Here is a 17167-nt window from a genome sequence, read left to right as displayed (position 1 = left end):
TACTATTAAAAAGAAAAGGAGTACTTGTGGCACCTTACAGACTAACAAATTTATTTAAGTATAAGCTTTCGTGAGGTACAGCTCACTTCATCGGATGCATGCAGTAGAAAATACAGTGGGGAGATTTTATATACACAGAGAACATGAAACAATGGGTGTTCCCATACACACTGTAACAAGAGTGATCGGGTAAGGTAAGCTGTTACCAGCAGCAGAGGGAAAAAAAACTTTTGTAGTGATAATCAAGGTGGGCCATTTCCAGCAGTTGATAAGAACGTGTGAGGAACAGTAGGGGGGTGGGATAAACATGGGGGAAAAGTTTTACTTTGTGTAATGACATATCCACTCCCAGTCTTTATTCAAGCCTAATTTAATGGTGTCAAGTTTGCAAATTAATTCCAATTCAGCAGTTTCTCGTTGGAGTCTGTTTTTGAAGGTTTTTTTTGTTGAAGAATTGCGACTTTTAGGTCTAATCGAGTAACAAGAGAGATTGAAGTGTTCTCCGACTGGTTTCTTAATGTTATAATTCTTGACGTCTGACTTGTGTCCATTTATTCTTTTACGTAGAGACTGTGGAACCACCTGATCAACATCCTCTACCGCAAACAGGGAAAGATTAAGAATGAGCTCTCAAAACTGGATACTCTCATAAAAAGACAACCTTCCACACAAACTTCCTCGTGGCTGGACTTTACAAACACTAGACAAGCCATTTACAACACACTTTGCTTCTCTACAAAAGAAAAAGGACACTAAACTATCTAAACTACTACATGCTACAAGGGACCACAAGAGTGGTTCCCTTAACCCACCCAGCAATATTGTCAATCTATCCAGCTATACGCTTAGCCCAGCAGAAGAATCTGTCCTATCTCAGGGCCTCTCCTTCTGCCCTTCCCTCTCCCCTCCCCGAACATGATACAGTTCTGTGGTGACCTAGAATCCTATTTTGACGTCTCCGACTCAAGGAATATTTCCAACACACCTCTGAACAGCATAACCCAGAGACCTTCCTACCAAGACTACAAAAAAAAAAAAAGGATTCAGGGTGGACTCCTCCTGAAGGTCAAAACAACAGACTGGACTTCTACATAGAGCGTTTCCGCCGATGTGCACAGGCTGAAATTGTGGAAAAGCAGCATCTCTTGCCCCATAAGCTCAGCCGAGCAGAACACAATGCCATCCACAGTCTCAGAAACAACTCTGACATCATAATCAAAAAGGCTGACAAAGGAGGTGCTGTCGTCATCATAAATAGGTCGGAATATGAACAAGAGGCTGCTAGGTAGCTCTCCAACACCACATTCTACAAGTCATTACCCTCTGACCCCAGTGAGGGGTACCAAAAGAAACTACACCATCTGCTCAAGAAACTCCCTGAAAATGCACAAGAACAAATCCCTAGATCCACCCCTAGAACTCTGAGCAGGAGTATTCTATCTGCTACCCAAGATCCATAAACCTGGAAATCCTGGATGCCCCATCATATCAGGCATTGGCATCTTGATAGCAGGATTGTCTGGCTATGTAAACTCCCTCCTCAGGCCCTATGCTACCAGCACTCCCAGCTATCTTTGAGATACCACTTTTGACTTTCTGAGGAAACTACAATCCATCGGTGATCTTCCTGAAAATATCATCCTAGCCACTATGGATGTAAAAGCCCTGTACACCAACATTCCACACAAAGATGGACTACAAGCCATCAGGAACAGTATCCCCAATAATGTCACAGCAAACCTGGTGGCTGAACTTTGTGACTTTGTCCTCACCCATAACTATTTCACATTTCGGGACAATGTATACCTTCAAATCAGCGGCACTGCTATGGGTACCCACATGGCCCCACAGCCTGCCAACATTTTTATGGCTGACTTAGAACAACACTTCCTCAGCTCTCATCCCCTAATGCCCCTACTCTACTTGCGCTACACTGATGACATCTTCATCATCTGGATCCATGGAAAAGAAGCCCTTGAGGAATTCCACCATGATTTCAACAATTTCCATCCCACCATCAACCTCAGCCTGGACCAGTCCACACAAGAGATCCACATCCTGGACACTACAGTGCTAATAAGTTAATGTCACATAAACATCACCCTATACCGGAAACCTACTAACCGCTATACTTACCTACATGCCTCCAGCTTTCATCCAGACCACATGACACAATCCATTGTCTACAGCCAAGCTCTCCAATACAACCGCATTTGCTCCAACCCCTCAGATAGAGACAAACACCTGCAAGATCTCTATCAAGCATTCTTACAACTACAGTACCCACCTGCGGAAGTGAAGAAACAGATTGACAGAGCCAGAAGTGTACCCAGAAGTTACGTACTACAGGACAGGCCCAACAAAGAAAATAACAGAACGCCACTAGCCATCACCTTCAGCCCCCAACTAAAACCTCTCCAGTACATCATCAAGGATCTACAACCTATCCTGAAGGACGACCCATCACCCTCACAGATCTTGGGAGACAGGCCAGTCCTTGCTTACAGACAGCCCCCCAACCTGAAGCAAATACTCATTAGCAACCACACACCACACAACAAAAACACTAACCCAGGAACCTGTCCTTGCAACAAAGCCCAACTGTGTCCACATATCTATTCATGGGACACCATCATAGGGCCTAATCACATCAGTCACACTATCAGAGACTCATTCACCTGCACATCTACCAATGTGATATATGCCATCATGTGCAAGCAATGCCCCTCTGCCATGTACATTGGCCAAACCCGACAGTCTCTACATAAAAGAATAAATGGACACAAATCAGATGTCAAGAATTATAACATTCAAAAACCAGTCGGAGAACACTTCAATCTCTCTGGTCACTCGATTACACACCTAAAAGTTGCACTTCTTCAACAACAAAAACAGACTCCAGTGAGAGACTGCTGAATTGGAATTAATTTGCAAACTTAGGGTTTAGGACACTAATAAATTAGGCTTGAATAAAGACTGGGAGTGGATGTGTCATTACACAGAGTAAAACTATTTCCCCATGTTTATTCCCCCCTGCCCAACTGTTCCTCACACGTTCTTGTCAACTGCTGGAAATGGCCCACCTTGATCATCACTACAAAAGGGTATTTTTTCTCTCCTGCTGGTAATAGCTCACCTTACCTGATCACTCTCATTACAGTGTGTATGGTAACACCCATTGTTTCATGTTCTCTGCGTGTATAAAATCTCCCCACTGTATTTTCCACTGCATGCATCCAATGAAATGAGCTGTAGCTCACGAATGCTTATGCTCAAATAAATTTGTTAGTCTGTAAGGTGCCACAAGTACTCCTTTTCTTTTTGCGGATACTGACTAATACGGCTGCTTACTCTGAAACCATTCTTTACTATTGTTTCAACTAATTTGCCTGGTACTGATGTCAGACTTACCAATTTGTAATTGCTGGGATCACCTCTAGAGCCCTTTTTAAATATTGGTGTTACATTAGCTAGCTTCCAGTCATTGGGTACAGAAGCTGATTTAAAGGACAGGTTACAAACCATAGTTAATAGTTCCACAATTTCACATTTGAGTTCTTTCAGAACTCTTGGGTGAATGCCATCTGGTCCCTGTGACTTGTTACTGTTAATTTTATCAATTAATTCCAAAATCTCCTCTAGTGACACTTCAATCTGTGACAATTCCTCAGATTTCTCACCTACAAAAGATGGCTCAGGTTTGGGAATCTCCCTAACATCCTCAGCCGTGAAGACTGAAGCAAAGAATTCATTTAGTTTCTCTGCAATGATTTTATCGTCTAGGGGCCCCACTGGTTGTTTAGCAGGCTTCCTGCTTGTGATGTATTTAAAAAACATTGTTATTACCTTTTGAGTTTTTGGCTAGCTGTTCTTCAAAGTCCTTTTTGGGTTTTTTCATTACATTTTTACACTTCATTTGGCAGTGTTTATGTTCCTTTCTATTTACCTCACTAGGATTTGACTTCCACTTTTTAAAAAGATACCTTTTTTATACACAAACTGTGTCCTCTTTCCCACTAGTCCCAAATTATGGCACTGAAATAATTCTGCTATGGTAATTTGTGATTGCACAGTAGCTTGATATATATATATATATATATATATATATATATATATATATAGACACACACACACACACCCTAAAGTGGTGACACAAATGTCATGGCCACATGTTCCATTTAATGAAAAACACACTCACTTTGTCAGTGATACAGTACAAGTACTCCACTTGATGCATCTTTTATGAGCACTTGAAGTGTTTTCAGATTAGCTCTTGGTCATGTTCAGATTCAATTTCTGCTAGAATCAGAATATTTTAGGCTAATAAAACTGCTAGAAGACTTATGGGAAGTCCCACTTCATTTTTGTTTTAATTTGATAAAATCTGAAGCAATTCATCTCAGTGACCTGAGGTCAAATACACAGTAAAATGATTTCCTATGTATGTGATTTTTGCACTAAAAAATGAATTTTAAAATAAATTCCGTATTTTCAATCTTTGTTTTCTCATAGAAAGTGCCCACTGTTGCGTGCCAGCTAATAGATCATCCATTAAAGTGAAGTTAGATTTAAAAAAAAAATTTACAACAGTCTTGCTTAATTTTGTCCCTATTCCATACTTTGTAGGTTGACAAAAACATCGAGGAGTCAGGTGGCAACTTAAAGACTGAGATATATTTGGACATAAGTTTTTGTGGGTAAAAAAACCCACTTCTTCAGATGCATGGAGTGAAAATTACAGATGCAGGCATAAAATATACTGACACATGAAGAGAAAGGAGTTACCTTACAAGTAGAGAACCAGTGTTGACAAGACCAATTCAGTCAGAGTGGATGTGGTCCACTCCCAATAACTGATGAGGAGGTGTCAATACCAAGAAATGGAAAATTGCTTTTGTAGTGAGCCAGCCACTCCCAGTCCCTATTCAAGCCCAAATTGATGGTGTTAAGTTTGCAAATAAATTATAGCTCAGCAGTTTCTCTTTGAAGTCTGTTTTTGAAGTTTTTTTTTTTTTTTTGGTTGAATAGCTATTTTTAAATGTTATTGAGTGTCCAGAGAAACTGAAGTTTCAGAGTAGCAGCCGTGTTAGTTTGTATCCGCAAAAAGAAAAGGAGGACTCAGAATCTTAGAATATCAGGGTTGTAAGGGACCTCAGGAGGTCATCTAGTCCAACCCCCTTCTCAAAGCAGGACCAATCCCCAACTAAATCATTCCAGCCAGGGCACCTTAGAGACTAACACATTTATTTGAGCATAAGGTTTTGTGAGCTACAGCTCACTTCATCGGATGCATGCAGTGGAAAGTATACTGCATGCATCCGATGAAGTGAGCTGTAGCTCACAAAAGCTTATGCTCAAATAAATGTGTTAGTCTCTAAGGTGCCACAAGTCCTCCTTTTCTTTTGCAGAAACGGAAGTGTTTTCCTACTGGCTTTTGTATGTTACCATTCCTGATATCTGATTTATGTCCATTTATTCTTTTATGTAGAAACTGTCTCGTTTGGCCAATGTACATGGCAGAGGGGCTCTGCTGGCATATATCACATTAGTAGATGTGCCCCGGATGGTGTGGTTCATGTGGTTGGGTCTTCTAGAGTAGATATGGGGACAGAGTTGGCAATGAGGTTTCTTACAGGGATTGGTTCCTGGGTTAGTGTATTAGTATATTTATGCCTGTATCTGTAATTTTCACTCCAAGCACCTAAAGAAGTGTTTTTTTACCCACGGAAGCTAGTGTTGGGGCTGACCGCAAGTTACCTTGGGCTGTTGTTACAACATGGTTCGGGGGGAGCTAGTAGTGAACTGGCTTTGACTGGCCGAGCTGGCTTGCAGCCATTCAACTGGGCAAACAAGTGAAGAAATAAGTGAGGACCACGACTGTAAAGTGTGAGAATAGGACGCAATAGTGTTTCCTGCCAGAGCCTGCTTGTGGGTGAATACCCCCCCTTAAAAGGGGATAATGATAAAAGCAGCTATGCAAATTGCCTTAGACGAACAGTCTCACCTGCAGACCCTGGCCTTGTGGGTGCCCAGGAATTCCCCACTCTGGAGCAGCGCCTGCTACGAGCCCTCAAGGACAAGGCAGGAGGGTCCAGGACTGTCCTTAGCAGAAAGGGTGTAAGCATTGATTTTTGCTTGCTTGGTTGGCTGCTGGGAAGCATGTATTTAGTAATGCATAAAGGCTGGGAGGCTTATTATACTTTGGCAATAAAACCGGTTATACTCATGCACCTGGCGTGGCTTCACTAACTGTATCTGAGCCCCCCCCCCCCCGCCTTGGGACCAACACATTATGCCCAAATAAATCTGTTAGTCTTCAGGGTGCCACTGGACACCTCATCGTTTTTGTGGATACAGACTAATATGGCTACCACTCTGGTACTTTGTAGGTTGAACTCCTCCAGATGGAACATAAGTAATTTTGTTTCCTCTGGTCACTTATCAAATTATCTTTGGAGTTATTTATTAGGAAACAGGTGAAGAATGCTCTAAGTGAGATATAACTATTTACATGTATATAGACAGATAAAGTGCCAGTAAGAATATTTACCATAGATTGTGGATTTTGTAGGACCAATAAAACCTGTACACTGCAAATGGCTTCTTGCATGTAGCTCTTTAATTGAAGCTCTTAACGGACAAGGCAGAAGTCCTAGACCAAGCAAGACAACACAAATCTTAGCCCCAAAGCAGATTTAGAGGTAGCCACACAAAAGTAAGCCCTACGGTCTTTAGCAGAGAAACTACAGGTATTATTATTTCTATTACTGTAGCATCTAGGAACCCTAGTCATGGACCAGGACCCCATTGTGACTGGCACTGTATAAACAGAAAAAAAAAAGTCTTAAGGACAGACGAAGGTCCAAGGGCTCCTTGACGACACAAATAAAAGCCTAAGGGCATCAATCCTACAAAGACTTATTATGTACTTGCTTAACTTTAAGCATATGAGTAGTCCCTTTGAATTCAAAGGGACTCCAAATTGTGGCAGCAGAAGAGCAATGCTAAATTTATTTTAAGGAAGCTGTGTAAAACAGAGTGGATGGAAATAAACACAAGCATTTAATTAGTTTTGCCAATTAGCAATAGAAAAAAATGTTTTATACAGGTATACAGTTCCCCTCTCTGCAAAGGGCCCTTCAGTGTCAAATAGGCTTATATGGCAGTTATTCAATCATTTTTCTAGCCACAGCAGTACAATTTCCTTGAAATGTATTCCAAGCAGCAGCTGAAATCCTGTGCTGTCACATAGGTGTAATTCATAAAATCAACTGTAAAAAAAGTTGAAAGTGGCTTAGAACTTAATAATTGGACGCTAACACCACAAAACCCAGTGATGATTCAACCTGATGATATTCTGAACAAAAAGAGCTCTCAACCCTGCTTGTAGCTGTTTTCATCACTCCACACTGATTCAGACATTGTAGGTCTCCGAGTGAAACAGAGCAACATTCCTGGAATCTTTGTATATAAATTAAAAAAATTCTTAAGAACATGAAGGTGGCAAAGTCAAGCACTCCGAAGTTAAGAAATGTTAGAATGAAGATTACTTTGCAACCTTAATTCAACTCCATTTTGCCTATGTATTACAATACAGCATTTACATAAGCATATACCATTTTCCCTCAGGACTCAATGGGACAGATGTTAAATTAGAAAGTAGTTATTCAATATCTTGCTTTATTCTCATCATTCAATGTATGGCACCGGCCTGATTTTCTGCACAAACCCAGATCAGAATAGAAGTGATTAATTTCCTCCTAGGTGTTTCTGTGGTGCTCTCAATATTGTATCTGAATGCTTCACAAACATTAATAAATTTCGCGTCTCATTCCTGTGAGATTAGGTATATTATCCCCATTTTACAGCTGGAAAATGGAGGCACAGAAATTCAAGACAATATTTCAAACATGACCAACTTGAAACACCTTAGCCCTGATTTTCCAGAGTCCTTTGCTTTCAAAATATAAAAAAAAAAAAAAAAATCTATAAAATGCTCAGCTCCAATTGACTTCAGTTGTAGTCATCAGTGCTCAGCACTACTGCAAATGCATTCCTAGGTGTTCCAAGCTAGGCACTCAGAAAATTGTAGCCTCATGATGGAGCATGCACAATCTCCCTGTGGTAGAGCTGGTCGGGAGTTTGAGTTTTTTTCTCGTTCAAGTCTCTGCTTCTAGAGTAGCACACCTAGAATTCTTTTTGGGGCGGGGAGAAATTCAAACGGTCTCAATTTTGTCCTGATGCAGAAATGGAAAGGCTTTGAAATCTCATTTTCCTTCACTTTGAACTGGAAAATAGCAGAACAATTTTAAGTGGAACTTTAAAAAAAATTTCAGCTCAACAGAGAGACACAACAAGTTTAAAAGTTATAACAGGGTCTGACAACATGGTCTTATAGTGTGAAGTAGTGGGCAATCACAACGACAGGCAGTGCTACCAGCTCCATCTATAGTAAGAGAAAACTAACTATATGTATTTTACATAGATCTCTTCCAACATCTAAACCTCACTGATAGGAGAGTCAATATGCATCTGAATAACTATTATAAACACTCCCTGATTCATGCGCAAATTTATGTATTGCCCGAGGACATTTACGAACTGGGATACTATTTTGTTGTCCCTTCTGATTAGAGATGAAAAAATGACATTACATGGAATACATTTACAGCACAAACTGTAGCTCACTATGGATTTGATTTAGAACCACCTCATATTTACTATGAGCCACAAGGTGGAAGAGCTCTGAAGTAGCTCAAAAGCTTGTCTCTTTCACCAACAGAAGTTGGTCCAACAAAAGATATTACTTCACCCACCTTGTCTCTCTGGGGCCAAGATGGATACAACACATTTACTATGTAGGTTAAATAGAGACGGGGGAAATAGCAGCATTCTTTGAGAACTCATCCCTAATTATGTTACCTTAAATTACAGTTTGTGTATCCTGGAAATAAATATTTTGTATTTTGGGACTTCCCAGCAACATGAAGAGTCTTTAAAAATCTTAGCAAACTATTTGCTGGATTTTAAAGCTCTGATATAAAAAAAAACCTCTTCAAAGCTTAAGAACACATTAATATTTACAAAGTGTGTTTACTCTTTAGCAGGAACTTGGAAAAATAATTTAAGTCCAAATAAATGATCTACATTTCTATGCCTTTAAAGAAATATTCACAATTTTACTGGCAGTAATTTCAAGCTGATCCAAGACTAGCAGCCAACAGAGCTTCTAAAATATACCAAGCCTGCTTCCCCTCTCCTTTACACCATTGTAAGGTCACTAGTGTCAACAGAATTATTTTTGGCCTCCACTGGTGTAATCAAGAAGTGAATTGGGCCCTTTTGACATTCAGAACAAGATATAAATAATATTCCAAAAAAAATTGTGGTTCTATATTAGTATGTGAAAGACTTTGGTGATCGCACCAAGAAATAGAAAGGAGAGGCAGGTTGAGAGCTCCCAGAACAGAAAGACCTCTAATTCTACAGACAATATATCTGTACATAAAAAAAAATACATACATACCACAGGGAACTGTATTGACAAGAAGAGACATTGGATGACCTAGTAGGACTTTTCTATCTAACTTATGTAACTGTAAGAGACTGAGAAAGGAACAATAGAAACAAGCACTGATCTCTCAAAAGAGCCCCTTACATTTTCCCACCCTAACAATTCAGAAGGGCAGGAGGGAGAAGCAGCAGCAGAGAATGGACTTATTTGTTCTCACTTTGGAGAACAGCTCTGTAAGAGTAGCAGGAAGAATAGAACAAACAATAAAAGGTTCATAAGTCAGCCGGACACCACACACTCACAGATTCCTATTCTTATCTTATCGAGTTTAATTAATTTAATATGAGAACAGGGTGAAAAAAAAAAACACAATTTCCATCCCAAGGGAAATTTTGAGATTTCAAAAATCTAGTTTCATTCCGCTCAGAACTAAGAGTCAAAATCCCAGTATTTGTCATGGAGCTAAAACTTACCAAAACCAGTATAGCCAGGTACCAGGGTACAGGATAATTCAGTTTCACAATTTAAACATAAAATACAGTGATCATGCCTAGATGTTTCGGAGATGCATATTTTGAGCCCACTGTTCCATATTTTGATCTAGATAATATTAATGAGACGTGTTCAAAACTACATATTCCAATCATATACACCCAAAGGAGGCACATTACCAAATGCATATAAATATGTAATGCCAGTCCCATAGCCAAGCATGTCTGTCTGCATTGTATTGCCACTTCAAAGAATTTGTTTTGCATGGCTCGGATGGGTGTATTTGTTTTGCCTGTTTTCGAACCAATTGGAACATTGAGGGATATAAAGTGTGATAATTGAAATTGGATTTGCATTGTTAAGAGAGAGCACATAGTGCAGGAAGGAGGAAAGGAATCCAAAAGCAGAAAAACAAACAAACAATCTAGCTCTTGTATAGCACTCATCAGTAGATCTCAAAGGACTTCACAAAAGGAGGTCACAGTATCAGGTCACAGTACCCCCCATTTTTAATGAAAGGTTAACTGAAGTACAGAGAGACAAAGTGATGTGCCTAAGGTCACCCAACTGACCAATGACAGAGCTGGGAATAAAACCCAGGTCTCCTGAGTTCCAACCCAGTGGTCTACCTAGTAGGCAACACTGAAGGGTGAAAGAGTGGTGAAATGAGAAGTAATGGGAAGGAGAATCTAGGGTCTCATTTCAATGGGCCTTGGAAGAGTGAATGTATCTATCAACTTCAGCAAACTTTGGATCAGGATCCTTATGAAACAGATACAATACTGACCCACTGTATAGTTTCATTTACAGGAAAATATTTGTAAATTTGAATTAGTTATTTCTACCAAGAACCCATACACTTTGCCAAGTTTACCCATCACTGCTTATTGTCATCATTTTTACAACAGCCACATAAGTAACTAGATGAGAGCCACAAGCTGAACAAACAAACAAAAACAAAACCCCTCTCCCCCCCGCAAAAAACCTCTAATCAAATCCCCTTACAAAAAAATCTGACTCCTACCAAATATCCATTTCATTGAACTATGAGACTCAGGCACCGAGTTAGTATTTGCCCAATAACAATTCAGATTGCACCTATAATATATACCATCAGTCTGTAAGTCCTGCTCAACATTTTAATACAATTCCTGCCTAACAGCTGGTTTTGTTGTCTAGTTAGAGGCTGCATAAAGCTAATAAAGTGGCACTCCATATTTTCTGAAATAGCAATGAGGTCAATAATCAAACCAAGAAAGAAAGAAAAAAAAAGTTTAGACTGGCAATCTTTGTTTTTCTTCACATTCTGTTGTGACCCAAAGCTTTTTTTCTAAACACTTCTTCCAGCAGCAGCTTGTCAAAGTCTCAGAAGACATGTTCTGTCCTTCAATGCCACCTGAATAGTCAAGCAATAAAACAACAACCTGTTCTCTGTCCTACACAGAATCCCACTTCATGGGGATAGAGTCTCTTCTCTGCATTAGAGTACGTAAGGGGGAAAAAAGCATTACTGTCTTTATTGTAAGCAATGTACTGTAATTTCCATCTGCTGTAGCACCTTCTCCCCATTCCTTTGGTCACTATAGGTTTCTATTTCTTTCTTCAGTTTAGCTTTTCCACAGGAATTATGTAAATTAATAGAAACTGCATACTCGTCCAATGTCCACTTTAGCAGTTGTGATATCACATCCTTCCTTACTGTGTGTGGGAGGGTTAGCTCTTGCTTTATCTTTTGGGATTGTTTTTAGTTTTTTCCTGAGTCAAAGATTTTGAAGGATTTTTCTTCATTTTTGAAGTGTCCTCCCCCCATATCTAGTGCATCTCAATACTGCTGAATTGACAGCCCTGAAAACTAATTTCCTCCAAGCACAGAAAAGACACAGCCCAAACCATGCCAGTGCGCTCAATCTTAAACAGCAAAGGTACCATACTGTTACAATGGAGGCACACATGGGACATTTCAAGATAGAGGGGAATATTCTCTGCTGTGGTCAACTCCCACTAGGCACTGCGGATCAGGATGCTATGTTAGGAAACCACTTACTCTAGTCAGTTTTCCTTCAAGATTAGGTAACTGAGGCTCAAAATATATTTGTAGCAGAGACTTTCCCAGTCTGGCTTTGGGCCCATCTGTGGCTTCAGTTTCTCCCTCTTGGACTTCTCAGTATCATCATCGTAACTGGCATGAGTCAGGTAGATCCAGCTCCCAAGAGGTAGTGATTTGTCGTCAACTTTAATACAGGAACTCATACCCAGCTTTTCTAGCTGGCTCACAACTCTTGCTGCAAGGGGCTTAGTCCGGTCTCTGATGAGTCTTTCCTCTAGCAGAGTCGCGCTCTGTACTCCAGTCTTCCTAGTTGACTACTGATCCCTGGAGTCAAGGGATCTGGCTGGGTGCCAAGGAGAGTCTCTGTTTAGACCAGCTCATGTATCCATCCTGCACCTTTATCTCCCTAATCCCTGGCTGCTCATTATATCTCCCAGCAGGCCTGGTTCCAAATCATATGCTTGAATCACATAACACTTGGACTTATTCCCTTCACCTGGGGTGGCAGGCACATCTTAAAGCGCCAGCTCACACTTGGACGGTATCCATTATTTTATTATTATTTAAAAAAAAAAAAAAGAGGCTAATCTCGGTCTCCAAATATATTAAATGAAAAGGCAGACTTTTGGCTGCCATGTTATCTAAAGTTCCACCTAGCAGTAATCAGGATGCTCAAGTCTCTCTTAACTGCAATAGAATTTAAAAAAACAAAATCAAACTATGACTTTATAAGATTTCCATTTAATGTAGGGCATTGTCAGGAAGAAAAATTCTATGGTATTATTCAATACTTTAAGTGAAGCAGTCTGATTTGTTCCTCTGGCTCTAATTGCTTGGCATCTTTACTCCCTCTTTTCTGCATGTTACGTGAGAAAATAGATGTAAAGGTTTTTTTGCTTATTTTTTAAATATGAAATACAAGGCTGCTCACATATTTAAATACTATTATTTTATTGCATCTTAAGTCAGATGGTAATTTTGAAGGAAGCACACCATTAAAAATACCAGTCAATCAGATATGACCTGTGTGGCTAATATTGTAAAACATGACTAGTGATTAAGGAATCCAACTTGGGGCACGTTAAAAGGTAACTTACCCTGCTTTTCAGTGGGTAAGTGCTTAGCTCTTTTAGAAAATCAGGCTTTGTAAAAGAACCTCATGTTAAGCAGCTAAGAATTTGGGCACCTAAAAAAAAAAAATCACTTAATTACTTTTGAAAAAAAAATTCTTCTCCATCTCTTTAAAGACATAGCCACATGGTGTAGAGCCTGAGAAACTAGCAAGGCCACATATAAGCAATTTCTTACTGGTGCACTTACCTGAAATAGTTTCCTCCCACTGGAAGAAAGGGAAGGATGGAGAATGAGCTAAGAAAGAGGCTCAGCATGAGTGAGCAAGTTCCAAGACAATGGAAGAACAGCTAGACTGTCCAAAACAAGTCTGGCAGTTACCATGGACTTCTGATACAAGTCAGCACCAGAGAAGAGAAGAGCTGCTGGAACAATCATGTTGGAACTGGAACCTCATAGGGGCTGGGACAGGTAGAAAACTGTGATAAATAGCAACTGGAGGAAGACAGAGCCAGCAGTCAAAAGAGGATAGTGCTTGAGTATATTCATGTCCTGATCCCTCCCAAATCCCAGTTAAGTCCCCATCGGTGCCAATAGCTGCTAGCTCAATTAATAGTCCAGATGGATAATTTTGATCCACATACAACACAACACTAAAGTAACACAGTGTCACTCACACAAGACAGCACAAAACTGTTTCATAAGGTGACAGAAAGTTCCAGATGCCTACACCATAACTGAATGCACAATTTCTCTGAAAGGTGAGGAGAGGAATGGCCATTGCTGAATAGCAGGTTAGGCAGAAGAGAGAACAATTATAGGAAAGTTAGGACAGAGTGCTAATGTAATAGCCTTCATTGAATTCTGACCATTTAAAATTCCTTTGCCACTTTAATCTCTTCTTGATCTTACTTTAAAGAATGTAAATTTATAGACATTGTTAAGTGGTTACATCTTTGCCAAGGCCAAATGTTGGAGGTGATTAAATGTAATCAGCTGGTATGTTAAAGTAGCAGTTGAAAGCAAACACAAAAACTTACCCCAAGGGGGAAAAAAAATAAGACCCTACTGTGAACATGTCCTCAGATTTTCTTGAGAGGGTTATAATATTAAAATGCTTATTCTATCTCCTGATCCTCTGACATTCGTAAGCCATTGGATTTTAAAACTCTGAAACACCCAAGGGTGACAGCACTTTAAGAATACTCTGTAAATGTAAACAATAAGTTTGAGAGATTGGGAAAAACCAGCCTGGCACACAAACTCCCTTTAAAACAGAAAAATAGCTACCTGAAGGTAGGAACCTATAGGCAGAGTTTTATCATTGCTTTAATTCTCAGACCTCAGTGATTCAGGAGCCAAATTAGTGATCAACATTACCCCAAAGAGCCACAGTCATGTGAATTCATGGTTTCATTTACTATTATGTATAAACAATATTGTTCTAATAGCAAAATGATTGACTAAGTTATGTTATCAACTATAGTTCGTTAACATAGTAAAAGCATCCTAATTTGTTTATAACTTAGGTTGCTTAATCGCTAAAATCAGTGTTTTAATATCATTTAATATCAGTGTTTTAATATAATAGCCACAGGAGACACATTAAAGAGCCACTTGTGGCTTGCAAGCCTCCGTCTGAATATCACTGAACTAAAGCCTCTCTGCCCTTGTCCCTCCAATGGCCATAGGAAAGTAAATAGGTTTTTAGAATTCATTTTGGCAGGGCTCAAGCCATACTCCTCTTTCTTCTTTTTCTTTCAATCTGAGACTCAAGAGAAAAAGTACATGCTCTCCCCTGCTCTCTAATACTATTTCAAGAGCTTAAGAAGAATATTAAAAACAAAGTGAAAAATGTTTGAGTTAATGCTTCCATCTCTCATTTGTCTCATTTGTTTTTAACCCCTTGAGTGCTGAACAACCCTTGCTATGTCTGTTCTATTCACCCATTATTGGGGTGTCCCAGTGCTTTCCAGTACTGTTGTAAGCAACGGACTAGGCTCTGTCACTTGTGAGCATGCATTCAGTTGAAGCCACCCACTGTGCTGCCAAACACTCAAAGTGTGGCCTAACATGACGTTTGAGTGGAATGATGGCAGCACAGCAAGTGAAGAGAATCAGCAGTGAACAAGTTAACTGTAAGGCTCTCTTGAGGGTTTAGTTCATGTATTTCTCCTATTTCTGCAGCCACAGAAGTCTCACGGCTGATACACATGCTGGAGCAGAGAATGTCACATCAGGAACGATATCGTGAAGTTAGTTGTGAAATCACAATGCCACATTCAAGCTCCAGTGACTCCCGTGCTTGGAACAGTTTGAAAAATTTTGACTGCTCTGCAATTTAGTGAGATCCTTTTATTTTGGCTCACACTTCACGACAAAGCACATTAGCATATAGGCAGTAAGGTTTTGAGCTTAGGGAGGGCTTGCTGCAACCCATTTAGAAAACACAACATTTTAAAGACAACGTACTCCTCTCCATAGATTTGTTTTATTTTTAATATTTCTGTTTGTGTTCTGTAATCCTGATGTTTTATCAAGATGCTCCTCAAGTCAGAAATACAAATGCAACAACATGCTTCTATCACACATCTCACATTGGAGCTTTTCAGAATTAAATACCTTCATCCCTCATAAGATCATGTACTGTCACAGCAAAAAAGAAATGTCAAACTCCAAAATTAATTCATGCTACTTCAAGGAAAGTTCTCCTCTCTACCCTCATGAAAACATTCTCTTTTGCAAAATAAAATATTGTCAACTCCCAGGAATGTAAATGGTTGACTGTTTCTGAAGTATGATTTTGCCCTTCACTATTCATTTTTTCACAAAAGCAAAACCCTCAGGGCAATCAATACTAACTTATGATAATGTGGTCTGCAGCACAGTGAGGGCTCCCACCCCACAGCTGACAGAGCACTTAGCAGTAGGTGCTACAGTAAGTGGATCAGAGTATTTTACCTGTAAATATGCTGCGATAAAGTGATATCATTCCATTGCTACAGATTACTTAGTTAACATTTTTCCTAATATATTTGGTTCACTAGTTCATTAGATCATTACCTTATAAACAGCCTGGGTAATGAATTGAGAGCAACTGCATACCTTCAGGAAGAACCTGCCCGATAACAATAATCCATTAGAAAACTGGCAGTATCCTCTGATCTATTGCCCGCAAAGCTATGACTTGATGGAGAGTTTCATTCCCTCTGCTCAGTACTCCAGAAGAAAATCAGCACAATTTAAATATTTCTTGTGATGTGACAGCTCTCTAGATCCCTGGTTGCATTCTGTTCCCAAGGGATGACAATCTGGTGTTCCAGTGAGCATAGAGCAGTGAAGATGAATTGAAAAAGCTTGAGATAAATTAGGGCTGGCTAAGTTAAAATTGTCTCTGCTCCTGAGTCTCTCATCTGCAGTCTGCAAGCCTGTTTTGCTGTGAGAAAGCTAGATGGCAGGCTGCCTCAGTGAGTTCTTCTTAAGCGACAGGGAGCATTTTCAATGAAGAAAAATTCTCCCATTATCTAAGCTAATGTGACTGCAGCTAAGTCTAGTTTTAAGAGTGTCTACTAGCATGAAATTCATTTTTACTATTGCTCTCCTTCATGCTACAGGTCAAAACACATACTATCTGAAAGAAAAACTTTTTAGTTAACAAATGATATCCTGGCTCTTGTTATAGCTTTGCCCAATAGAAAAATTGCCTACATTTAGACTATGTTAACCAATGATATACTTCCTAATGTTACCGCTTGTTAAGTTATTTTTCTATTCCTGTTCCTGCTCTTTTGGTCTTAATAACCATTATTCCAACAACAATTACCTTCATTTCAAAATGCTTTAGTATAGAGGTTGGCAGGGTTTTCTTTTAGCTGACAACAATTGAAGTGACAGCTGGAAATCAGGACATTTTGCACTTTGTAACCTTAAGAGATGCTAGTCCAAGAAAACATCTGATGGCCATTTTGCTGTACCATCAGAAAGTCTGTTTTTTTAAAAAAAACCTTTGTGGCAGATGGTCACAGACTCTGATTACACAGTCT

General features: G+C 39.6%; 1 protein-coding gene across 7 annotated transcripts in view; it reads right to left on the bottom strand.

The window, feature by feature from the left end:
• The window catches only part of MGAT4C (MGAT4 family member C), a 687109-nt gene extending 670553 nt beyond the window's left edge, over positions 1-16556 (bottom strand). For 5 of the 7 annotated variants that reach the window (XM_075124305.1, XM_048835661.2, XM_048835662.2 and 2 more), the window contains exon 1: positions 16230-16556. The gene's annotated coding sequence lies outside the window, so the exon portion shown is untranslated. Of the gene's footprint in view, positions 1-6550; positions 6653-16187 lie in introns of all 7 variants that reach the window. The other 2 variants (XM_075124304.1, XM_048835659.2) reach the window with 2 other exon arrangements.
• Positions 16557-17167: the final 611 nt, after the last annotated feature.

The sequence above is a fragment of the Caretta caretta genome, chromosome 1 (genome assembly GCF_965140235.1).
Source record: "Caretta caretta isolate rCarCar2 chromosome 1, rCarCar1.hap1, whole genome shotgun sequence".
Classification (NCBI taxonomy): Eukaryota; Metazoa; Chordata; order Testudines; family Cheloniidae; genus Caretta; species Caretta caretta.
This window is presented reverse-complemented; position numbering and strand designations above follow the sequence as displayed.